Raw genomic sequence first — 26722 nt, 5'->3', positions numbered from 1 at the left:
TTTCTGGTTTAGGTCTTTCTTTTCTTTTTGGGGTTGAGTTATCTCGCCCTGTATATATATATGTATTTCCTTTTTGCTTATGTATATGTCAGCTTTTCTTTTTAGTTTGGGGGTGTAATGGGGACTGTACTAAACTTTTATATGTATATATATATATATATATATATATTTTATATATATATATATATATATATATATATATATATATATATATATATATATATATATATATCATAAACATTCCCATGTCTTGCTTTCTCTTTCTTGGTTATAATTGTAGATTATCTACAGCACTCTGATCTTACCTATGGTAATGTTACGAATGTGGGAACATGAATGTATTAACTGCTTTTAGATCCGTGGGATTTGGCGGATTGCCGTTATGCAATTCGGGTCAGCTACCTAATCCTCCTAGGGGGTGTTTTGGGGTGTGACAGAGCTTAGTATCAGAGCGAGAGGCTCTTCTTACATTCACGGGATGCAGAATAGGAATAATAAGATACCAACATTAAAATATATATTAAAGCAAAAGCTACAGGGGAGGTAGATGTATTTAAAAGATAAAGATGCATAATTAAATTACAATAAGATAACTGGGGCCGAGCCACCACAAAGAGTTCGATTGAAAGTACTACTTTCAATTTACATGCTGACAAAAAAAAATATACATAAGCTAAAAAAAAAAAGAGTCAAAACTATATTAAGTCAGGTCAGGCTAGATATATGAAAGCTGGCAGGAGTACTACTCCGATGGAGGTAAATCACTCGGTGGAGGCTGAGACTGGCGCGAGTCAACATGATAAAATGTATTCCATAAGTCTAGACGCTGCTCCACTGATCCCACTCTACCCTTAAAAGATGAGAAGCCCCGATCCATCCTCGTAGATAACTCGGCAAGCTAGGTGCTAAGGCCCTGGAATTGAGACATCATCTATGACCACTCAAAGGGCTCTGGCACATGTGAGCTAGTAGCACTTGTCGCCTCATACGGGGGAAAATCTGTGAACTGTGCACCAACCCCCTCAAGGTCACGCTGCATCTCTCCCTGCTCCTCATCTCCCTACAATCTCCACCTGATCTCCCTCCTTTGGATCACTACCTGGCTCCCCTGGTACCTTCATCTTTAGAATCGAGGTCTTGTTAATGGGCCTAAATCTATCTCTCTCCATATACTCGCCACCCATGGGAACCTCGAAGTGTCTGAAGACCAAAGTAAGGAACTTCCCATATGGAAGGTTCCCATCAAAAGGGTTTTGGGCGTGATACAGCATAACCTGAAGTAGTAAGTATGGGAGGTTTATAATTGGACCCCCCTTGCCCGCTCCCAGTAGGCAATATGTAATGTAGGCCCTCATCATAGAGATACTGCCTCTATTCCTACCCTTCAGGTAGATGTTGTACGAAACACATCTACTAATGATACGAGCACTAGGCTTATAGGAAGCCTCAAACCTAGGAGTATTCTCAGAACCGGTCAAAGCCTTGAAGACCCTCCTCTTGGTCTCCAAGGAGAACATATCAGAAATATAAATCTTGGGCTTGTAATAGCATCTCTCACCAGTATCTGACAGCCCCAGGATCCCTACTAAAGTGGTGGTGGTCAGTCTAATATCCACCCCCTTAACTCTGCTCTCTAATCCAAATTCCCATGCCCCAGATGGCACTAGGTTGCAATAAAAGTAGCGAACCAAGTTGGGGTAACATGGTTCAGTAGGAGATAATATAGAGGCCCAACCCAGAATGTTGAACCTAGTGTACAAGTTGTACTGGTGGAAGGCATCCACCTGTACCATCCTTCCATTTACAATCTTTACGGACCTAAACTTGTCCAAATCTCTAGAATGTTCATACCTAGAAAATAGGAACCGATCGAAATCTGGCTCCTCTGATGATGAATCCTCCCTTGGAGAGGTAGGTGGCAAAGAGGAAGAAGAGGAATGCTCACTCTTGGACCGTAGCCTCTTGCGTGCTATGGATTTCCTCACCGTTCTGTGGCTAGTAGACATTAGGCTGTAAAAAGGGAAGAAAAGAAATAGTTAGGGCATGAGAAAGTGAGAAAACCCTAGCCAAAACAAGAAAAACAAGTAAAATAACCTAATATAAGGAAAAAGGATAAAGAATCTTACCTAGGGTTGCGTAGAATCGCGGGGAACCCGTGAAAGTGGAAGGAAATGGTGTGGAAGAGGTCACACTAAGCACCAAAGCTCTGCCCTAGGTGTTTGAGAAACTCTAGAAAAGAAATGAGGAGAAATGGGACCCTCTCGGACTGTTATATTTGAGCCCCGATTCTCTGGGAGATGCATCTAATGCCCAGAGACATCGCCCAGAGAATGAATTTTTGCTGTTTTTGTATAACAGCTTATGGAATCTTGGTTTTTGCCTAGAAATACTTCAATAAACACAAAGACATGAATTTAAAAAAAAATATTCATATAAAGGAAATAATAAGATAATAATATAAAAAACAAACTTTATTATTATTAATTTAAAAATACTAGCTAATAATATATTTAAGGAGGGTTTAGCCAATGCTTGTGACACGAATTGCATAATGGCAATCCGCCAAATCCCACGGATCTAGAAGCAGTTAATACATTCACGGTACCACATTCGTAACATTACCATAGGTAAGATCAGAGTGTTGCAGATAATCTACAATTGTAACAAAGAAAGAGCAAGCATAGCGATACGGGAATGAGGATGATATATATACATAAGTGACCCCATTACACCCACAACCTGAAAAGGAAAGCTGTCAAGTACATAAACAAAAAGGAAATACATATATTTACAAGGCGAGATAACTCAAGCCCAAAAAGAAACAAAAGACTAAAACCAAACAAGAAACAAAAACGGGGATAAACTCCTATCAAAAGCAAAAAGGAGTCCCCAAGACAAAAAGCATCAAGTGTGCCCCTCACTGGTCTTCATCAATGATCAATGAGAACGCACGCATCATCGGCACGACCTCCGTCGGGGTCCATACCATAGCATCATAATCATGAGGACTCTCCTCCTCGTAACGAGCCTCCATGCCACAGTGGCATCGATCTGCACAATCATCTAAAAGAAAAACATATATAACAGAGTGTGAGCCCCACTGAGCCCGTGAGCAAAACATATCATCATGCATGCATATGCAACCATAATCCACATGTTCCTATATGATATGCAAGTCTAGATTATTTAATTATCCACCTAACAATACAGCTAAGGCAGGTTAGTGCTATTACAATACCCAATACATGTATCCCTGGTGCGGGCTTGGTTACCCCTTCTCGCTATACACCCATTGAGTTATCGGAGAGAACCAGCCGGCTCCAGCATCTCCCTACCCAGGACAGCCCGATGGGCCCTCTGGAGTGAACTAGTGAGGTAACCGACTCAATATCAATTCACCCTTTACCGGTGCATAAACTTTATTTGGCGTATAGCCATGATCCACCTATTGGTGCTTCCCAAGCTTGTAGCCCGAGGCTTCCCCGCATATTTGGTCTGGGGCATCCCAGCTGTGTTGAGGCTTCCCGGCATAAACACTTGAGGTTTTACGCTAGTCCTCACAGTCATCCAACACCTTAACCCCTAGTGGCAAGGGTTTGCAGCACGGGTGATGAAACTCTAACCCATGCCTGTATGGCATCGAATAAGTGGGGCGGTGTCAACCGTATCCCATACTACAGGCTACCATCGGCCTCATTTCTGAGCCAACTACGGCATCTAGTCTAGCATTTAAGTCATCATGATTTAATCACAAAGTTGATCAACAGACATACGATGTGTAATAGTTTTGAGTAATTGAACTGAATTAAATAACATAGCATTTATTATTAAAGAATTTAATTGCTGACATAATAATACTATTACACGTACATACACGATAATATTTCACTCACCTGGGTCTAGTTCTATGAACTCAGTTGCAAATTCAATTTTGACTACAGTCTGGCTGTAGGCCTCGAGCGCAGGATCAAACCCTAGATATAAATAAAAAAATTTGTCATTTTAAAATTCCAAACTATTTTTGGCTGTCCTAAGGTTGATCTAAGCTCACTGGGTTGACTCGGTGTACAGTTGGTCATCACTTGGAATTCTCTGGGCCTGGCACTGGGCCTTAGGCCTATGTCCCAATGCATCATCCAGAGATTGTGGCCTAGGGGCAGAAGGTTCATTTATCATAGTGGTACATGTTCTTAGGTTATATTAGTCTCACAGTATAGTCTCCAACCTGACAGTGTTGTAGGACCAACACAGATAGAGTTTCCAAGCCCTGCGGGGCCCACTTGGGTACCCGAGATTTTCATTCATGTGGACAGATGTGGGGAGAGGTCTTTTGGTCATTTACACCTCCCAACATAGATTTATGGCCCATGGGTGAAGATCCCCAGGTCAGATCAGCATTATAGCATAATTTCATTCGCTGGGCGATGTCTCAGGGTGATGTCTGCATTGCCCAGAGATTGCAAAACCAGAATTAAGCTGAGATTCCAAGGTTTTTTATCATGGGCGGTGCATGGATCTTCTCCCCATGTATGTTAGGTCATCTTGGACCCCCAGGGGTATACTTTGCACTGGTCCTTGTGGATTTTCACTTGGGCCCACCACTTGGCTGCCAGGAGCTGCCCAAACAGCCCAGTAAATAGTAACCCAGCACAACATTGGTTGTAAATTAAGGTTTTGACTGCATGCAAGGTTGGATTCATGTGTAAAACATCAATCCAAGTCTTCTACAAGCTAGGGTTTGGTTTCATGCAGCCAGGGCACTTAAATCTAAACCCAGACTGCCTGTTCTTAGTGTAACAGGGCAGTGCAGTCTGGCACAGCCCAGGTTTCGGTTCTAGATGTAAAAAAGGGATATGCAAAACACCATAAAATGCTCAGATCCTTCATGCATCATGTCTGCATGTTGGATCTAAGATGGTTCATGGCAGCCCCCAGCTGTTCTGGGCTACCAATGGTAAAAAATCCATAAAAAACATAGAGGTTCATGGAGGAAAATAGAGAACAGCATCACAGCAGAGGTGTAAGTTCAGATTCTATACCTGAACTATGTCGGAGGTGGATGCTGGGGCAGGTCTAAGCCAAGGTGAGACCTCCTCCTTCTCTTTTCTTCTTCTTCTCCTTCTCTTTTCTCTCTCTTCTTTCTTCTCCTTCCCTCTACGATTTCAATAGTGCCAAGGGTTCTAAAATGAACCTAAGGCCCCCTATTTATAGCCCAGCCCATGACTAGGGTTTGTTTGGCTATTAAAGCCTCTTTTGAAATGCATTTTTGACTGCATTCTCAACCATTCTGTACACTCAGGTGTGCTCTACAGTGATCCAAGGGTATGAGGTGGTCCCCACAGATTAATTCATGGAAAAATTGCATTTTCCCACCCTGGGCGATGTCTTTAGGTGGGGTCTGCATCGCCCAGAGATTTCAGCAAGGCTAATTCTCTTTGGGCTTGCACAGGGGTTTGGCCCAAACTTAGGGTCTTGCACCCACATGTCACTCAGGGTCTTTTGCACTCATTTTCAGGTGTGGGACCCACATTTATGGAGAGGAGAGAGAATACCTGGAGTTCAGGCAATACATTATGCTGTGAGATGTGCAATTGCAGGGGTCAGTGATCCATCTTCTGACAGGTATATAGGAAGACATCCTCAGGGTTTCTTCATCAAATTCAATCACTGGAGTGATACTCCACAGTGTACTTGGATGCCATGTCAGGGGTTCCTATCCTTCAATCAAAATTTCAGCCAGTCAGAGGCAGGGTTTGACATTTCTCCCCACCTTACAAAAATTTCATCCTCGAAATTGGCTTACCTTGTAACCCAAAGAGTTGGGGATATTTTTCTTTCATTTGTTCCTCACATTCCCAAGAAGCTTCTTTTACAGGATTGTTTCCCCATCGATCCTTTACAAAGGCTACTGTGCAGTTACGGAGGTTATGCTCCTTTCTATCCAATATCTCCGAAGATTTTTCCTCGTAGGTCATATCCACGTCCAACTATTCAGGTTTAGTTGAGAGGACATGTGCCGGGTCGTTGATGAATTTGCTTAGCATCGACACATGAAAAACTTCATGGACGCCTTGCAAAGATGGCGATAATGCTAGCCGGTATGCTATGGGTCCTACTTTGTTGAGGATTTCATAAGGACCGATGAATCTTGGGCTTAGCTTGCCCTTTTTGTTGAAGTGTAGCAATCCCTTTGTTGGAGATACTCGAAGGAATACTTTTTCTCCAACATTAAATTCAATGTCCTTTCTTCGGTTATCTGCATAACTTTTCTGCCTTGATTGAGCCGCCTTGATTTTCTCTCTAATGACATTCACCTTGTCATAGGTTGCTTGTATCATCTCTGGCCCAAGATATCTTCGTTCACCAACATCGTCCTAGTATAGCAGGGTTCGGCACTTCCAACCATAGAGAGCTTTGAATGGTACCATGCCAATGATAGAGTGGTGACTATTATTGTATGCAAATTCCACCAAGGGTATCTGGGCATCCCAACTATCACTCATTTCTAAGACACAGGCTTTGAGCATGTCCTCCAGAGTCTGGATAGTTCTTTCTGATTGTCCGTCCGTTTGCAGATGGAAAGCTATACTAAGATTTAGCTGAGATCCCAATGCCTTTTGTAAGCTTCTCCAAAACCTTGAAGTAAATCGAGGATCTCTATCAGATACTATGCTGATAGACACTCCATGTAAGCGGACTATATTTTCTATATAGAGTTGGGCAAGCTTCTCCATTGAATAACTTATCTTGATTAGTATGAAGTGAGCTGCCTTCGTCAGTCCGTCTACAATTACCCATATCGCATTCATCCCCTTCCTGGTGTTGGGTAGATTTGTCATAAAGTCCATAGTAATCCTTTCCCACTTCCATTCAGGTATAGGGAGTGGTTGCAACAATCCATATGATCGGTGTCTCTCCGCTTTAATTTACTGATAGGTGAGGCACTTAGACACGTATATTGCTATGGCCTCTTTCATCCCAATCCACCAGTAGTACTTCTTCAAGTCCTAGTACATCTTCGTGCTTCCGGGGTGGATTGTATAGGGTGAGTTGGGCACCTCTTTGAGGATTCATTCTTGGACATCATAATCATTAGGCATGCACAATCTATCTTGAAACTTCAATGCACCATCATGGGCCAATGAAAAATAGGAGTCCTTATGGACTCCTTGTTGTACTTCCCAAATAATCTTAGCCAACTCAGGGTCCAATGGTTGCTTCGCAACTACCTCCTCTCGTATCGGCGGCTGTAAATCCATAGCTGCCAATTGTATATCCGTTCCTTCGATCACGAGCTCCAGATCAAACTTTTGGGCTTCCTCTAACAACTGCTCGCTTACGACTAGTGAAACGAGGGATGCAGTCTGAGATTTTCTGCTTAACGCATCCGCTACAACGTTGGCCTTGGTGAGGTGGTACTGGAATTCACAGTCATAATCCTTTACCAGTTCTAGCCATCACCTCTGTCTCATATTCAACTCCTTTTGGGTGAAGAAATACTTCAGACTTTTGTGATCATTGAAGATTTCACTGTTTTCACCATATAGGTAATGTCACCATATCTTTAACACGAAAACTACCATTGCCAACTCTAAGTTGTGAGTGAGGTAGTTCTTTTCGTGTTCCTTCAACTGCCTTGAGGCATAGGTGACCACTTTACCTTTCTGCATTAGGACACCACCCAATCCTATTTTGGATGCGTCAGTATAAACTACCATTCCTCCAGTGCCATCCGGAATGGTCAAAATTGGAGCCGTCACCAACCGGTTTCTTGACTCCTGAAAGCTTTTCTCGCATGCTTCATTCCACTCAAACTTGGCGCCCTTCTTGGTAAGTTTTGTCATGGGTGCCAAAATGCATGAGAAATTTTTAATCAATTGATGGTAATATCCGGCCAAACCTAAGAAACTTCGGATCTCAGTGTCACCCTTCGATGTTTCCTACTCGAGAACCGCTTTTACTTTATCTGGGTCCACTTTAATGTCATCTTTGGTGACGATGCTGTTTGTGGCCCAAACCACCCGGTTCTGGCCAGGCGTACCTTGGCGGTTAGGGGTTGGCCCACGTGGCAGGGGTGAAGGCAGTGCTGAGCATAGAACCGCGTCTCGTGAGGGGCGTGGGTAGAGAGGAGTGAAGGTGGGTCCCACCACTGCTGCAGCGGTTGGGGGAAGAGATGGATTGGTGGCTTGCATGGCAGCACCTGATTGGAGCTTGGGAGATATGGACCAAAGAGGTTGGCCTTAGAGGGAGTAGTTGCACGGACTGATAACTACCAAGGCCTATCTTATATAAGGGAGAGGGCTTATCTGTTGAGGACACACAAAAAACACACTTGACAACTAGCATTTGTTTTATTCTCTTTACGTTTTACCTTTACTTATTTTGTTCTGCATTTCTTTATTGCTTTTCTTGTTGTCATTTGAGGCTGGAGGGGATGTACGGTCACATACCAAGGTCGGCAGGAGTGTATGCACAAGGCTCACACTTGTATCTGGTATGATTGATTAATGCATTTACTATTTCAGTTCATTGTTGTTTATATCTCAAAGTTCCTTCCTTTCAATTTGAGCAATAGCAGTTCGGGTTGTAGTCCGTAGTTGTTGGCTTAACCCAAAAGACCTTAGAGCTACTCAGGTAGGAGGGAAACCTACTAGCCTGGTAGGGAGTCAGATTAGGCTATTCTCGGCCTCGTTTGAACCTGTACAAAGGTTCTGCCATGCCCATACTATTTGCACCACGTGTTTATCTTCGTGTGTGAGTGTTTGGGATTTCTATCACCAACACATTTTGGCACGCCCTGTGGGACCCTTATAAGCCAACGATTGATATGGTCAAGCAAAAGAAAGGACCAAGACGTCCTCGTACCCAAAAGGAAAATATGGTGGATGAAGAAATGGAGAATCCCACGATGGCTGAATTTGCAGACCAAGCCGAGGATGAGCCATGTGGTTCACATGGCAGTAATGCCAGCCATGACTCAGCACATCAGCTGGCGGTTATGGTGCATGACGCTGTAGACCCCCTCGCGGGTAGTGTACAGCAGCTTGTGGACGTCTTTAGACCCATTTTCGATGACTTACGCCACATGATGGCTACGGTTGATAAGTCCGTGGCCAGTCAGCAAAGTCAGTTTAAAGAGTTCCGTGAAACCCTTGTTGCCTTGAGGCAGTAGGCCACTTCAGGGGCAAGACCGAACTCCACAGTTAGACCACCTGATGGGGCTGCCGTGGGGGCTGAAGGTAGAGGACTTGAGGTAGGCTTGCCAACATAGCCTGCGTATGGCGGCAGTTCAAGCCAAAATCCCATTGTTGGGGACCTGCCTAGGGTCAGTCTCCCAACGACAACATTCGCCAATCCCCTGTATCAGGCCGCCTCACCTGGCGTCCCTAACCCTGTTGGGAGCTATGTGGTCAACAGCCCTCCCATAGGCATCCCGGGGGGGCATCAATCAAGCAATAACTTTAGGGGCAGGCCATGTGCCCGTAGCGGCTATCCTAGCGGCACTATAGTGGTCAGCTGCCATAAGTACTGCCCAAACAGGGAGTATTAGGCCCAACCCACAAGCCAGCAACACGGCCGCTATAGGGGCAAACGTTGTTCCCTTAGGAGGATACCTCCCTCTGGGACGCGGCAATGCGGCCACCGGAGTGTCTGGATACAGACCCATAGGGGCGAACATCAGGGAAAGTGTGCCCGAATTCGAACCAAGGCCGAAGGCGTTCCCCAACGCTTAGCCCGGCCTGGCCTACCCCGATAACCCATGGCCGCCAGACGCTGCAGGGTATCCAGCTACTTAAGGGACGCCATTGGTAATTGATAGGGGAGAGCTGACCAGGATCATTCAGGACAGCATTAACCCTTTCTACAGGATGACCCCACGTCCTGCATACAGGAAGCCATTCCCTGAGTACTTCGACGCAGTGGACCTCAGAAGGAACCCTAAGATTCCAGAATTCACCAAGTTCTCGGGCAAGGACAAGGTGTCCACTATTGAACACATAGCCCGCTTTACAGTCCATTGTGGCAATTTAGGCGGACTGGAAGCGGCCAAGCTCAGGTTGTTCCCCAACTCCCTTACGGGATCAGCCTTCACTTGGTACTTCAATCTACTCGCCAACTCGGTCCAGAGTTGGCAGGAGATGGAGGAGCTCTTTCACACTCAGTTCTACAGGACTGAGCCTGAGGTCACGATAGGGGACCTGGCCAAAATGACCCAAGAATTGGGTGAGGCCGTCGAGGGGTTCATTACCCGGTTTAAGATGGCTAAATATAAATGCCCAACCACTTTACCCGAGGCCGAATACGCAAGGATGGCCTTGGGGGGACTTAGTTTTGAGCTTCGGAAAAGGTTTGCTGCTCAGTACTTTGCTGACCTTAGTCAGTTGGTGCTACAGGCTGGCCCTACGAGCAGCTCCTAAAGGAAGAGGGTCAACGGAAAGTGGCCTCTATTGGAACTTATTATAAGGATGCAGCTAGCCATGCCTTCCTATTGTTAGGAAACAACGAGCAAAAACAGGTTGACTATATAGAGTTTGAGGTAGACGTTGCGGAAATTGCAGAGGGAAAGCCCTATATATGTAAGGCTCTGGCAAGGCTGAATGATCAAGCCAAGCAGGCCGAGCCATCCAAGACCGCACCTCAGAGGACCTTTAATTCGTAGGTGACATACTCCTTCGACATTTCAAAGGCCGAATTGATCTTTGACCAGTTGCTCAAGGATAAGCAGATTAAGCTGCCGCCAGGGCACCAGATACTGCCCAGTCACGAGCTAAAAGACAAAAAATACTGTAAGTGGCACAACACTTGCACCCATGCTACTACTAACTGTGTGGTGTTACGTAATGCCTTGCAGAAAGCAATTATAGCTGGGCAGTTGCAGTTCCTTGGAAAGGAAAAGGGGGTCATGATGGTCGATAAAGACCCTTTCCCAGTCAACATGGTCAGCGCCGACTTTTCAAGGATGGCCGGACCAAGAGAGGGTATAGTGTCGACTGTGAAGATCGGGTAGGGGAGCCATTCGGCCAGGCCAAATCCAGTGAGGCGGTTGTCAGGATCCTGTTTGAACCCATGGGCCACTCCTTTCTGCACCCAGGCCAATAGTGGCCGGGCAGCTAGCAATCTGGAGGATGTAACTGGCAAAATAGCGCAAGCATGCCTGGCCCCACCTAAGCGACCCAGGGCACCTATCATGGGCCAACCTAGTAATGTACTAGCCCAGTCTGAAGAGTAGGTCAAGGTTCAGAAATGGCGAAGGAGGGGCAAACGGCCCACAGTGAATCCCCGTTATGAGTTTAGTCTACAAGGAGAAGCAGGGGGCTAGAAGAACTTGGGACTGGCACACTCAGGTTGAGTGAAGCACCAAGGCTCCACCAGGAAGTTTGTCCCAGTTGCAGTCGTCCAATTGAGGGACAACGAAATAGAACCACAGCTTGGTTAGGCCGAGCGCCATCTCATCAGGGCACATGGCCTTCCCTTGGGGTTCGAGAGGAGATTAATCCAGCAGACAGAAGGTCGGTTCCTCATCAGGCAACACACACTTCTAGGCCGTCCCAAAAAGACCAGCTTGGGAGGGTTTTAGTAAGAAGGCACTTGACATATGAACAATACGGGCTAGACTACTCGTACTCAGAATACTCTGGATGGAGGCCGCTCAATACCAGGAGGGCCACAGGCCAAGGATGGTTGTTCTGAAGGCAGATGGAGAACAATGGAAGGTTGCAAGGCATCCAAAGTTCCTGACCAGCCCTGATCCACCTCGCCTGTCCAGAGCACAGAAAAGAAGACGGTAGAGGAAGAGGGCGGACCAAAGACAGCACCAACTGGCCCAAATCAACGAGGGTCGCTGCAGGGGCCCCCCCAGGTCCAAGTCGAAGAAGGCATAAGCTCCGGGGAATAGAGCCAGACGATCAAAGGGGCATCAGGGGCAAAAGACCCAGACGCTGCCGCAAGGGAAGAAGGAGCTTCAAAACCAGAGGTGTCAGACTACAAGACCGAGGACAATGATCCTGAAGTCTTCGGAGACATAGTGACGGGCGCTAGCCTAAGAGTTGACAGTACGGACAACAGTGGCCCCATCCACTCACCAGACATCGACTTTGGTGGGCTGGTTGAGATGATGTTTGGCACAATCTTGACTTAGGTATAGACCTCAATGGTGTACATCTTGCCAAAGACCTTCCAGTATCAGCCCGACTAGGTGACACAGCTGGAAGGATATGTAGACGAAGGGGGTTCACACCCATAAATATTGGGGATAGAACTTGCGCCCACTTAAGAACAGACCGAGAAGAAGGTGGATTGCGGTGAGCCAGACCAGCAGGGCCCCAAAGACAATGTCAGGAGGGTCATCACTAGAGAAACAGAGTACACTTTTGACAACCTGATCCCACGGGAGAGGGTAGCCGACATATTCGAGGAGCCAACTCGTGAGATGATGTGGCATCTGAAGCCATTGTACATTCAGTCTCATATGAACAGCAAACTAGTAACCAGGGTTTTGGTCGACAATGGAGCGGCGGTGAATATCTTACCCTCAAGAATGATGAAACGTCTCGATAGAGACAAGACCGGTTTGCTACCCGTTGATGTGTCAGTCACAAATTTCCTGGGTGGCTCCACCAGGCCAAGAGGAGTACTCCCAATCGACCTAAAGGTGGGGAATCATACATCCTTGATAGCCTTTTTTGTCATGGACGCCAAGGCCAATTACAATGCCCTCCTAGGACGAGACTGGATCCATACAAATTCATGGTTCCTATCTTCTTTGCACCAGTTCCTGGTACTATGGCGAAAAGGGAAGATTGAGTTGGTGATGGCCGATAACCGGCCGTTCATGGTCGACACCAGCCATGCAAAGGCCTCTTTGTATTATAGGTACATCGGCCCTATCCAGTTCACTGGAACAGATGAGCATGGGAGGCCTACATCCTTGATTACCTCGTCTATGGTCCTGGAAGAAGTGTTCCAATTGAGGGACCGCAGACAAAAGCCCTGCCAAATCTCGGAGAACGGTGGAGGAAGACTGACGAAGACTACTTATGAAGACAAGTCAGAAGGTTATAGCAGACATAATGCACTGGCTAACAGTTGCGAGCCTGGAGTAGAAGATGTCTCACGAGACAGGATTGGTGGCTGAGGTCTCAGCCAAGGAACAAGTGATAGATGGCCCTGAAGTCAGGCTGCAAGATCTGCCACCTGCACCGCCAAAGATGGAGGAAACGTTGGCGGAGGTCTAGGATCCATTGATAGAGGTAGACCTAGAAACGGCCGAGGACTACCGGCCTATTTATGTTAGTGGTCTACTCCCACCCGAGTTAAGGGGGAATATTGTAAGTCTATTGAAGGAATTTAAAGATTGTTTCGCTTGGGACTATTTTGAGATGCCTGGTCTAGACCGAAGGTTGGTTGAACATCGGTTGCCCATTAAGGATAACTATAGACCGGTGAAGCAGCTACCTAGACAAATGGCACTGAACGTCATCCTGAAAATCAAGGACAAAATTGAACAGTTGCTCAAGGTAGGTTTCATCAGGACCGCCAGGTTTGTGGAATGGGTGTCAAACATAGTGCTGGTCATAAAGAAGAACGGGAAGCTAAGGGTGTGCATCGACTTTAGAGACCTGAACAAGGCCACCCCCAAAGATGAATATCCAATGCTAGTGGCCGACATGCTGGTTGACGCGGGCGTAAAAAACCACATCATGTCTTTTATGGATGGCCACGCTGTATATAATCAAATCTTCATTGCAGAGGAGGGTGTCTCAAAGACAGCCTTTCGTTGTCCAGGCGCTTTGGGGATGTACGAATAGGTGGTCATGCTGTTTGGGTTAAAAAATGCTGGTGCCACTTACCAACGGGGGATGAACACCATTTTCCATGATATGATCGGCACCTTTATTGAAGTTTACATTGACGACATTGTGGTCAAGTCAAAGCAGGAGCACGACCACCTTGAGCACTTGAGACAGGTGTTCTCCAGGATGAGGAGTCACGATCTAAAGATGAACCCTCTAAAATGTGCCTTTCGGGTGGCAGCCGGTAACTTCCTTGGGTTTTTTGTTCATCAGAAAGGAATTGAGGTGGACAAGAACAAGGCTAAGGCCATCCAGGAGGCAAGGCCGCCTACAAACAAATAGCAGCCACAGAAGTTTCTTGGACAGGTGAACTTCCTCAAGCGCTTTATTGCCAACTCCGCAGGGCGGACAAAGGTTTTCTCCTCACTGTTAAAATTGAAGGCCAACGAGGACTTCAGATGGGACGAGGCCCACCAGGAAGCGTTCGACCAAATAAAGGCCTATTTGACAAGGCCTCCGGTCCTAATGCCTCCAAGGAAAGGGGTACCTCTAAAGCTATATGTTGCCGCAGCAGAAGGTTCAATAGGGAGCCTACTCACATAGGATAATGAGGCCAGGAAAGAACAAGCTGTGTTCTACCTAAGCCGGGCCTTGACGAAAGTAGAGCAGAAGTATCCTACAATCGAGAAGCTCTATCTGGCATTGTTCTTCTCTTATAGCAAGCTTAGGTACTATCTTTTACCGGCAACGATGGAAGTGGTTTGCCAGACCGATGTCATCAAGTACATGCTCGCACACCCAATTTCTAGAGGGAGGGTTGGAAAATGGACTCTCGCTCATACTGAGTTCGCCCTCCAATATGTGCCCCAAAAAGCAGTCAAGGGGCAGATGCTTGTGGATTTTCTGGTAGATCATCCACCGATCGAGGCCGCCAGAGATACAATGGAGGTCTCCCTCCACGGCCTGATGCCATGGAAGCTTTTCTTCGATGGGTCCAAGATCGAGCAGGCGGCCGGGGTAGGGCTTATCTTGCGGTCACCAGAAGGAACGGAGACTCAAGTAGCGTTTTAGCTCGACTTCCCTTGTTCAAACAACCAAGTCGAATACGAGGCTCATATACTAGGGTCGTGCCTACTTCTGGGCCTTAAGGCCAACACCATGGAGATCATTAAAGACTCGTAGTTGGCCAGGGAATATCGATGTGAGAGCGGGCACTTGGTAGACTATCTTACGTAGGCCAAGAAGCTGGTTGACGGATTCTAGGACATAGTGGTTCGCCACATCCCACGATCAAGGAATCAGGCCACAAATGGGTTAGCTCAGGCGGCGTCTGGCATCGATCTGCCAAAGGGCAGCACAGAGGAAATCATCATCATCAAAAGGCAGGCACGGTCTACGGTCTATGAAGGCAGCTGCCTAGAGGTTAACCTCGTCTAGGACACGTAGCGTGACTGGCAAACACCGATCGTCCAATACTTGAGCAACCCTGGGCCAGGGTTTGATCGAAGGATCAGAGATAGGGCCACAGGGTACATACTGATTGGGGAAGACCTTTACAAAAAGGGGAAAGATGACCTGTTGCTCAAGTGTGTTAGCTTGAATGAAGCAACGCTGGTCATGGTCAAAATCCAGGAAGGCATCTGTGGGGTACACCAGGCAAGCCCTAAGATGAGATGGTTGATTCGGCGCCATGGGTATTACTGACCAACTATGATGGCCGACTGTGTTAGGTACGCCAAGGGATGTTGGGCATGTCAGACCCATGGACCAATACAGTGGTTACCAGCGATGGAGTTTAATCCAGTGGTCAAGCCATGGCCATTCAGGGGATGGGCTATGGACCTCATAGGGAAGATTACCCCACCAGCTACGCGGGGGCATTGCTTCATTATTGGGGCCACGGATTATTTTACCAAGTGGATTGAGGCCATGCCAATGAAGGGAGTCAGTTAGGCCGAGGCTATCCAGTTCCTCAAGGGTCACATCATTCATAGGTTTGGGCTTCCAAAGACTGTCACATGCGACAACAGAAGCGTTTTCGTTGGGGATGATGTGGTGGCGTTTGCAGCTAAGTTAGGAATAACATTCACCCATTCCACCCCATACTAAGCACAAGGAAACGGTCAGGCCGAGGCACGTAACAAGATTCTCAAGGGGTGTTTAGTGAAGGTTGTGGATGACAATCAACGAAGATGGGCAGACATGCTTTCTGAGGTATTGTGGGCATTCAGGACATCACAGCAGACCAGCACAGCCACTATGCCTTTTGCGTTGACCTACGACCATGATGCAGTGTTACCCATTGAAGTTAGCATGAGATCAGCACGGGTGGCATTCCAGTAGGGACTTACGCCAATAGCCTACAGTGAGGCCATAATGGCTGAGCTCGATGACTTGGAAGAGGAACGCTTGGCCGCGCTAGACAAGATGCAAGTTCAAAAGAGGAAAGTTGTAGCCATCTACAACAAAAGGATATGCCTAAAGCACTTCCAGGAAAGGGACATCGTCCTGAGCAAAGGACCCCAGACTGGGCAAGTAGTCCCCAACATGGGAAGGACCCTTTACAGTCTGTCAGGTGCTTCGGGGTGGGGCCTACAGCCTGTGTGACTTGGAAGGATGCATCCAGATCAGGCCTATCAACGGGCAAGTTCCTTAAGGCTTTTCATCCTACGATCTAGGATTTGGGGTGAACGAGACAAGGGGATCACACCATGGGAGTGGGCCCACGAATCAAAGGAAAGCAGGCTTTACTCCTAAAAGAAGTCCAAATATGGCTTGAGTAGGCTAAATACAACAAAAGTAGGAAAATAAACAAAAATTCACTGTTCTTTCGACAAAAGGGGAGGGGGGGAGGCACGCAGGCCCACTTAAAAAAAGTCTTAGGGGGTGGTTTCACGGAGCTCATTCCATTTCTTTTCCATCACTGATAGGCGCTTGGTGGCCACGGTCAAGTTGGCCTCACGGCTTGGCCTCAGTGCTTTGAGCTGCTTGACTTGGGCTTTGGTAGATGTGGCCTTCGCGGACACGGCCTGGGAGCCAAGAAGCTTCTAATTAACCTCCTGGTCTAAGGCGGCCCTGTCAGACCATAACGTCGTAATATGGGCTTCCAAGCCTGCTATGTCTTGGTCCATTTGGGCCAGCCGGTCCTGCCCTTCTTCCACCTTGTCCACAATCTCCTGGAGGTCGTCCTATAATTTCCACAAGCTCTCGTCCATGGCATCACCCTCCTTGAGAAGGGCCTCGTATTTCTGGGTATTCTGGAGGGCAAGGGGGGCCGAGGTGGTCATATCAAACATGAAAACAACGGCCCCATCTAACCACTCTTTGACCAGGATGGGGAGATCTGGCAGGGACAACAACATATGGAGCGCCTCGACAATAGATGTGAGGTTGCTGGCACCCACGGCCTCACAAAAGGGTGACTACAGGAAAGAGTGCAAGAGTACTTTTGCCTTGGTCACCTAGGTAGAAACGAGTCTAGGGCTTGGGGCTTCGCCAGTCTCTTTTTCATCATCAGAGGAACTCAGGCCAGCTAGAAGAGTTTCCAAGCTCGTGACTTGAAAAGAGGGATGAGTCAGTACTGGCAAGACGAGGAGACGAGCATTGGGGCTAAGGCACACGTATCGTAGGGGTCACTGTAGGAACGACATGACTTGGAGGAGATGGAGGAGCTGGATTGTGGACTGGGGTCTTGGACCAGCTGGGCTCGGCCACATCATAGGTACCAAGCACCTCAGCGCCGGTCTCTTCTTCTTCTTCTTCTTCTTCTTCAGAACCACTCTTGGAGACGCCGTTCGAATAAGAAGAGGATCCAGATTCCGAGGAGCTAGTAACAACAACCTGAGGAGACTTCACGGTGATAACCTGCTTCAGGCGGGCATTGGACTGAGTATGGTCTTTTACTGAGCAAGAGGTGACTGAGGGAGATGCTGCGGTGGAGGCATGAGGCCTGATGCTTGCGGGCTGACTTCCTTGAAACACACTTGGTAGAGAGGCTTGGAGTTGGGCAGACTTTATTGGGCTGATGCTTTTCGGCCTCTTACTCACTGGAGGGGGTTCGTCTTCAGACTCTTCATCGTCCTTTGGTGTGGACCCATAATCACTTTGGGTTGACTGGGCAGAGGACGTGGGCCGAGCTGAATGAGAAGGGAAGGTTAAGGCTTACCAGTGGCATGCTTAGAGACTAATCCTTTCTTTCGCTTCGGGGCAGCGATCTGATGACTAGTGGTGCCTGAAGATGAAGGAGGGCACTTTCTACTTTTGTGACAAGTCCGAAGTGGGAGAAGGGAATTGAAGTACGTATCCCACCAGGCCGTAAAGTCTTCGATCGCTGTGGGCTCCTTAAAAAAGAACTACAATTCAAACTGTGAAAGGACTAAGGCGTTCATGGCTGATGCCTAGAGAATGTCGGCCACATTCAAGTAGATCATCCTATCCAGCTCACAATCTGTGATGGAGTAGTAGTTGGGATAGGGAATTGCCTGGCAGAGGTCGAATTGGCGTGCGCTGAAATGGGGTTTGTACATTTTGAAGCCACAGGTGTTGTTACCTGACGGCTTTAAAGTAACTCCGACATGAAGGTCCCGGCAGACTAGGAACTTACCCCACAGGGCTGGTTCAGAGGTAGGACAGTCAATTGCTAACAAGAGCCACTCAAGGATGGCCTCTCCAATCCGGTAGGGAAGGAAGAAGGTGCCACTTGGGTCTGGCTCAAAAGAAGAGAAGAAGTCATAGTATTCTTGCAGGGTCTTTAGGTCATGATGGGGGGGACGATGCAAACAGATAATAAGCCACAGGGCAGACTGGAAGTGGCGAGGGCACGGCATACAGTTTAGTAAAATGAGCGCGGAACCACATCTGGAGGAGCCAAAATGGGCCACCGCCGTAGTCAAAATCAGACTCGGTGATGTCGTTGCAGCCCCGAAAGAGGGTGGCCAGAGCAAAAGGGGCCAGATCAACCACGTGGCCTTGCCCCAGGGCTTTGGCCAAACGGAGATAGGTCTTTGAAATCTTGTTGGACAGAACATAGGCAACATACCGACAAATCCAAAACAGGAAGAAAGCCGTGAGCTTTTAGGGGAAATAGAGCCCCTGGTCTCCCGATAGGCCCATAGATAGAAGCTGTAATTGGAAGACTTGGTAAATTTGAGGTCGTGCTGTATGTCAACCTCATTGTCATTGGTCAGACCGGGGGAGGAGCCATTGAACTCTTTACCTTTGGCCTTCAGGCCTGTGAGGGCTCCGACATCCAAGAGGGTTGGGGCTGCCATTCCAAAACGAAAGTGGAAGGTATTTGTGGACCGTGACCAGAACTGGAGTGCAGCCTGGAGCTGGGGATGGTCAAGAGGAACAGAGGTGGTTGAGAGCTGGGTGGCGTGAAGGGTACCGAGTTTGATTAGTAGCTCAGAGCAGTCGTAGACCACTCTATCGACCCAGGTTTTCTAGTCCAGAAGGTAGTGGGGTCATAGGCCTGCAAAGGCCCTATCCTTGAGTTGCAGGAGGCCCTGTGTTTGGGCAAGCAGCTGTTCCTGCTTGAATTTTAGAAAGTTGGGCAAGCCATGGGGTTGAGAAGCAAAGGTCGGACCTAATCTAAACACAGAGGGATCAGAGCAAGGGATTTATACCTGGGTCAGGTCTAAGGAGGGCAAGAGTGAGTGCTTTCGCATCAGGAGGTCTCCCACTTCTTCTGTCACTGCTGGTTCTTTTGTCTTAGCCATGGCGTCAGGGAATGGAACTGAGTAGAGACGAGAGGAAGAGAATGGGGAAGAAGATGGATGAATGGAGGTGGAAGTAAGAAGGGCCAGGCAAAGGGGATTTCATTGAGGAACCCTCGGTAATCAGTAGGGGTTCTTAATGAGAGGCTAGAACTTACGCCATCATGATGGCGGGGGTTTGAAATTCAAAACCCTAACGGCCCGAGAATATGAAGCGGTGAAGGGGTTCTACGCGCGTTGGATCAACCAGGATATGACTGCTATTTCGGCCACAACCTCCTCTGAGCTTGGGCCATGTGGCATTGCTTAGGGAGGTTGTGAGGGGCATTGTTTGCAGCCCAAACCACCCAATTCTGGCTAGGCTGGGCTAGGTGAGAACCAGGGCTGAGCGATTGTAATTGGGTTGAGGTCGAGAGAAGATACCAAAACGTGGCTGCACCTTGGCGGTTAGGGGTTGGCCCACGTGGCAGGGGCGAAGGCAGTGCTGAGCACCAAATCGCGTCTCATGAGGGGCATGGGCAGAGAGGAGCGAAGGTGGGTCCCACCACTATTACAGCGGTTGGGGGAAGAGCAGGATTGGTGGCATGCGTGGCAGCACCTGATTGGAGCTTGGGAGATATGGACCGAAGAGGATGGCCTTAGAGGGAGTAGTTGCATAACTGCCAAGGCCTATCTTATATAAGGGAGAGGGTTTATCTATTGAGGACACACAAAAAACACACCTGACAACTAGCATTTGTTTTATTCTCTTTATGTTTTACCTTTACTTGTTTTGTTCTGCATTTCTTTATTGCTTTTCTTGTTGTCATTTGAGGCTGGAGGGGATGTACGGTCACATACTAAGGACGACAGGGGTGTATGCACAAGGCTCACACTTGTATCTGGTATGATTGATTAATGCATTTACTATTTTAGTTCATTGTTGTTTGTGTCTCAAAGTTCCTTCCTTTCAATTTGAGCAATAGCAGTTCAGGCTGTAGTCCGTAGTTGTTGGCTTAACCCAAAAGACCTTAGAGCTACTCAGGCAGGAGGGAAACCTACTAGCCTGGTAAGGAGTTAGATTAGGCTGTTCTCAGCCTCGTTTGAACCTGCGCAAAGGTTCTGGCACGCCTGTACTATTCGCACCATGTGTGTATCCCCGCATGTGAGTGTTTGGGATTTCTATCACCAATAGATGTGTCCCAGGAATCTGATCTGGTGAAGCCAAAATTCACATTTGCTGTACTTGGTATAAAGCTAGTGTTCCCATAATCGCTGCATCACGAAGGTAAGGTGTCGAGCGTGCTCTTCCTCACTCTTGGAGTATACCAGAATATCATCGATAAATACGATGACGAACTTATCCAACACGTCATGGAATACTCTATTCATCATGTCCATGAACATTGCCAGGGCATTGGTTAATCCGAACGATAAAACCAGGAATTCATAATGTCCGTATCGAGTTCTAAATGTCGTTTTGTGGATATCACTGCTCTTGATCTTCAATTGATGGTATCTAGACCTAAGATCGATCTTGGAGAAAACTCTCACTCCTTGCAGCTGATCAAATAGGTCATCAATGCGCGGCAACGGGTATCGATTCTTGATGGTTAGCTTATTCAGCTCGCGGTAGTCGATACACAGCCGCATGCTACCATCCTTCTTTTTCACGAACAGCACGGGTGCTCCCCAGGGAGACACGCTATGTCATATAAACCCTTTCTTCAACAGGTCTTGCAATTGAACCTGCAACTCCTTCAATTCTATAGGTGCCATTCGAAATGGTGCCTTGGATACCGATGCTGCACCAGGGGTGAGATCAATTGCAAACTCTGTCTCACGATCAGGAGGTAGTTGGGTCAAATCTTCTAGAAAAACATTAGGAAATTCTCTGACAATGTCGAGTTCCTCCAAGGGCTTTATCTTTGCCTCTGTGTCTATTACAGTTGCCAAAAATCCTTGACATCCTTCATCTAGCAACTTTCGCGCCTGGAGAGAGAATAAAGTTATCCTTCTGGGTTTCCTTTTTGGTTCACTTTGGTAGGTGAAAACTGACCCATCTTCCAACTTGAATACTATCTTCTTGTCTGCACACATGACTTTTGCTCTCTAGGCAGATAGCCAATCCATGCCTAATATCACGTCAAAGTCCTTTATATCGAGCTTTATTAGCCGTGCGATCAAATTCTTCCCACAAATCTCTATCTTACAAGGGTCATAGACTTCCTTCAAGCTCACGACACTACCCATCGGAGTGCTGACTGCTAAGTCGTGCCCAATGTCTCTCGGTTGATCTTCCAGCCTACTTGCAAAGGTGGTAGAAACAAAAGAGTGGGATGTGCCCGAGTCGAATAGTACTCGTGCAAGGATGGTTGAGACACTCAGGGTACTGATGAGCACATTTATGTGTGAAATTATTCCATTTAATTATGCATTTTATCTGCTTAGAATGGAGCTACCTTGGGTATTTTCTATCTTTTTCAGGGTACAGGGGTATTTTATGCAATTCTAGACTATCAAACATCATATCTTCTAATTTACACGTAAAGTGGACCGGTTTCTTTTCATGGTTGCGAAGAGGGCTGAATTCGGAGCAAGATGGACGTGTTGCATTAAAAGTACGCATTGGTTTTGGAGTCCATTCATGCGATGAAGTTTCACTGAAGATCCAAGGGCATAATCATAATTTCATAAAATTGGGAAATTTTCAAAAGATATCCGATATTGGGCTCATACTGTCCAGAGTATTAATTGGAGCAACTTTAATTCTCGGGTTGGGGCCACCTGAGGACAGGAATGAGAGATATTCTCAAAAAGAGAATTTTGATCAAAATTGATAATTTAGATTAAACTCTCTCTCTTCCCTACTATCTCTCTCTCGCATCTACTATGATTTAATCTCTCTATCTCTCCAACTTCAATTCTCTCTCTCTCTCTCTCTCCCTCTCTCCCTCTCAAATCCCTCACGGGTCCCACCTTTCCTAATCCTATTCCACTTCTCTATCCAAATCCCTCACGGATTCCATATATCCCTTATTCTCTCTATCTCTCTATCTCTCTATCTCTCTATCTCTCATGCTTTATTTTTCTTTGGTTTTATTATTAGATTTCTTTTTTTAACACCAATAGCTATAAAACCCACGGACAGATTCTAATTCCATTCCCATTCCCATAGCAGTAGCCGTGCCCTCTTCTCTTCTTCTTCTCTCTAGTTTTCCACTTTCTTCTTTTGTTATTTTTGTTTTTGGATCTTGGGTTTCGCAAGGGGAGGAGGATCACTGTTCTAGCAGTTTCATCTCCATGGATCATCGTCATCATTGCTGCCCTTTGTCTCTTGGCATCATGATCGGCTAAGTTTTTTTTATCTTTAGGTATAGATGAACTAATGGTGTTTGCTATTGGAAATTCTGGTTTGCAATCTTGATTGTTTGATGTTGAGACCCCATCCCTGTTTGGATGATTTTAATCGATGTATTTAGTTGAAAAATTCTGTTTCTGTGATTCATTATTTTTCATTCAAGCAATGGTATTTTTATTCTTATGTGGTTGTACCGATGAAGGATTATAGTTGAACAAACTAAGCGTGCCAAGCCCTATAAGCGAAGGACGATAGTACTCGTCAAGATAGTCCATACCAAGGAGGAACCCTACATTCTGTGCTATTATTAGGCCTGTGGTTTATAATAAACCGAAGCATGCGACTGAGTTGAATAGCAACCCATTAGGGATTCAAATTCTAAAGATAGTCTTCTCCCATATTTGCATATCGTTGTTAGCTTAGATTTGTTTCTTTTGCTCGTAGTTTTAAAACCAGATTTATTGCAATTTAATATTCATCACTTTCATCTCATCATTTTAGTAATTTAGCCTTCCAGTTCCCCGTAGATCGACCCCTTACTTGCTACTTGCTAGGTTAATTTAGGATTTTATTTTTGACCGGTCAACGACACGATCAAATTTTGGCGCCGTTGCCTGGGAATCGAAGCACGATTGCTAAGATTGATTGAGTTGTTTTGTGTTACTTTGTTTTAACTTTAATTTCATAATTGCAGAATTTTTCTTATTAATTTTTTAAGTACTTTATTAGGTTAATTTGAGTATACCTAACTTTCTCTTTGTTTGTGCAGGAAGCCGAGTAGATCGAGTAGGACAAGCTGTCCATTTGGTTTATTTTATGTAATTTTTTTTAATTCCCGCATTAGATTGGGGGTTTAGGTTTAATTTTAATTCCCCCAGCCCTTTAAGACCATGTGTGTAATCATTCATCGGGGGCAATACGTGGAATTGCACAACCGGCAACACCAGGTAAGTATTTTCATTAGTTTTATATTAGTCAATTCTTTACTTGTTAATTCTGGTTTTTATTGAGTTTTTTTTTATTTAGTTATTACGTTTTAATTTCTGTTTAATTAGCACATTCAACTGGTGTTGTGTTTTACGCATGGTTGGCGTTCTTTGCATCCCAACCTGACTTCCCTTGACCTAGAAACAGAGCGATCTATGGCTAGACCTAAGGATAAGGATAATAATAATAAAATGGGTGATGAAAACTAGCCAGGAAGACCGCTGAGTGAGCACTTCACTCCAACTGCCGATACCCCTACATCTTGTATTCAGCTGCCTGCCATTCAGACTGCTCAATATGAGATCAAGTCCAGCATCATACAGATGTTACCATCCTATTATGGACTTGCTAATGAGGAGCCTTACAAGCATCTTGATGAGTTCTTGAGGTGTGTTCAACAGTCAAAATCCAAAACCTCTTTGAAGATGCCCTAAAGTTACTCCTATTCCTATTTTCCTTAAAGGACAAAGCCAAACATTGGCTTCATTCCCTAGATTCGGTTAGGATTTCTACATGGGCGGGGATGCAGCAGAAATTTCTAAAAAAATTCTTCCCCATTGGCCAGAGTAATAGCCTTAGAAGAGCCATTACTAGTTTCTCCCAATTAGAGGGCGAACAATTTCATGAAGCATGGGAGAGACTCAAGGAATTACTTAGGAAGTGCCCCCATCACGCTGTCCCGAAATGGCAGTTAGTCCAGTGCTTTTATGATGGCCTCCATGACCGATATAGGCAGATGGTGGACTCCTCTTGTGGTGGAACATTTATGCACAAGAATGAGACAGAAGCATGGGATCTTTTTGAAACCCTTAATGAGAATTCTCAACATCATGCTTCGGCCTCTCGGACTGAGATTCCACACATAGGGCAACCGAAGAAGGGTAGTCTCTATGAGATCATCCAACTGTAGAGATGACTGCTAAGGTTGATATGCTGTCCAAGAAATTAGACTATCTGATGTCTGTAGGACAGCATTCTATGTCCCCTTTCTGAATGATTTTCCCCAATCAGACTGAAGCCTATGCCCTATGTGCTAGCCCTAGTCACTATGTGACAAACTACCCTTCGGCTGCACAATACCCTAAGTTTGTTCAGGAACAGGTGCAAACGGCTCAAAGTTTCCCTACACCGGGTAATGATCCCTTTTCCAGTACTTATAACCCGGGATGGCGAAACCACCCAAACTTTTCATGGAGAAACTCAGTACCTAATAATCCTCCAAACCCACCATATTGGCCACCATTTAATGTTTAAACCAATGCCTATATGGGTGGACAGCCACCATATCCTCAACCCCAATAGAATTAATCCTTTGAGGAAAAGGTGATAAAAGCATTAAGTGGACTCGACCAGAACACACAACTGCTTCACTCACATACTCAGTCCATTAATAAGCTAGAGAACCAACTGGGTCAGCTAACCGATGCTATAAGTAAGAGGGAGGCTAGCCAACTGCCAAGTCAGCCAATAGGTAACCCAAATAGTCAAACGGGTCAAGGGAAAGAGCAAGTCCAGTGGGTCACAGTCCTGAGGAGTGGTAAAAGGATGGAAAAACTTGATGCACCCCTAGACACTAATGGGACACTGCCCACTAGTTCTTAAGGTTAGGGAGAGGCTGAGTCAACCCGAGAGAATTCTGGTGGTGGTGTAGAAACATATGAGTCCATTACTAAAACACCACCTATGGAAAGCACTCATCACTTCCCAAGGAAGGGGCTGCACATCCCCATTGTGGAGGGACCATCACCTGATTCTTACATTCCAAAGGTCCCTTTTCCTCAAGCCCTTCGGACACCATCTTACCCCCTTCAGGGTAAATAGGGTGAAAAGATGTAAGAGATGATCGACTTATTCCAACAGGTTCGCATCAATCTCCCCCTCTTAGATGCTATCAAGCAAGTTCCTACTTACGCTAAGTTTTTGAAAGACCTCTGCACCCAAAAGCGTAAGTTGAGAAATCAAATCCCTAAGACCGTCCATTTGACTGAACAGGTTAGTTCGGTAATTTCCAGCCACCTAACCCCTAAGCTTAAGGATCTAGGTGCGCCTCTTATTTCTTGCATCATTGGAGATCTCTCCATAAGTAGGGCACTACTTGATTTAGGGGTTAGTGTGAATATTTTGCCTAGTTCAGTCTATGATAGATTTGATTTAGGAGATTTGAAACCCACTGAGGTTATCCTTTTGTTGGCTGATCGTTCAATCAAAACACCTTGTGGGTTGTTAGAAGATGTTTTAGTGAAGGTGGAAGAATTGTACTTTCCTGTGGACTTCCTTGTCCTGGATATGGATACAGCCACCACAGCCAAGCTTCCCCCTATCATTTTAGGGCTGCCCTTCTTAGCTACTGCGAATGCTTGCATAAATTGTAGATCGGGTGCCATGGACATCTCTTTTAGGAATAAGAAGCTTAGGCTCAACATCTTCAATGAATCCTTAGGGTCCTTTAGAGAAGAAGAGTGCTTTGCATTGGATTTATTAGATGAAGTTGTGACTGATCACACTTCTCATGTGCTTATTGATGACCCTTTGCAGCACTCTGTGATGCTTGGAGATGAGTTTAAGGCATACACTGAAGAGGTGCATACTTTTCTAGATTTCTCACCCTCTTCAGAACGACCACCTTGGACAGTTAGGTTTGAGGTGCTCCCCCCTTTGGTTACATCTCCCCAACCTTCTTTTAAATCGACTCCTTGGTATGATTTGATCCTTGACCCTCTGTGAGTCAGCTTGAGTCTGGCTGAAGATTCTAAACTTAGCGCTCTGTGGTAGGCAACCCACTATTTTTTTTTTTCTTTCTTTAGTATTTTTGTTTTTGTGTTTGTTTGTTTTTGTTTTTTGTTTTAGGTAGCTGCTACTGATTGCTGGATGCACTGTTCTGACATATA

General features: G+C 46.1%; 1 non-coding gene across 1 annotated transcript; it reads right to left on the bottom strand.

The window, feature by feature from the left end:
* Positions 1 to 24405: 24405 nt before the first annotated feature.
* Positions 24406 to 24512, bottom strand: LOC122647591. The gene has a single exon (XR_006330932.1). It is a non-coding gene; the product is annotated as a small nucleolar RNA R71 (small nucleolar RNA).
* Between the last annotated feature and the right edge of the window lie 2210 nt (positions 24513 to 26722).

The sequence above is a fragment of the Telopea speciosissima genome, unplaced genomic scaffold (genome assembly GCF_018873765.1).
Source record: "Telopea speciosissima isolate NSW1024214 ecotype Mountain lineage unplaced genomic scaffold, Tspe_v1 Tspe_v1.0082, whole genome shotgun sequence".
Lineage (NCBI taxonomy): Eukaryota > Viridiplantae > Streptophyta > Magnoliopsida > Proteales > Proteaceae > Telopea > Telopea speciosissima.
The sequence above is the reverse complement of the archived record's forward strand: the minus strand, read 5'-3'. Positions and strand labels throughout refer to the sequence as shown.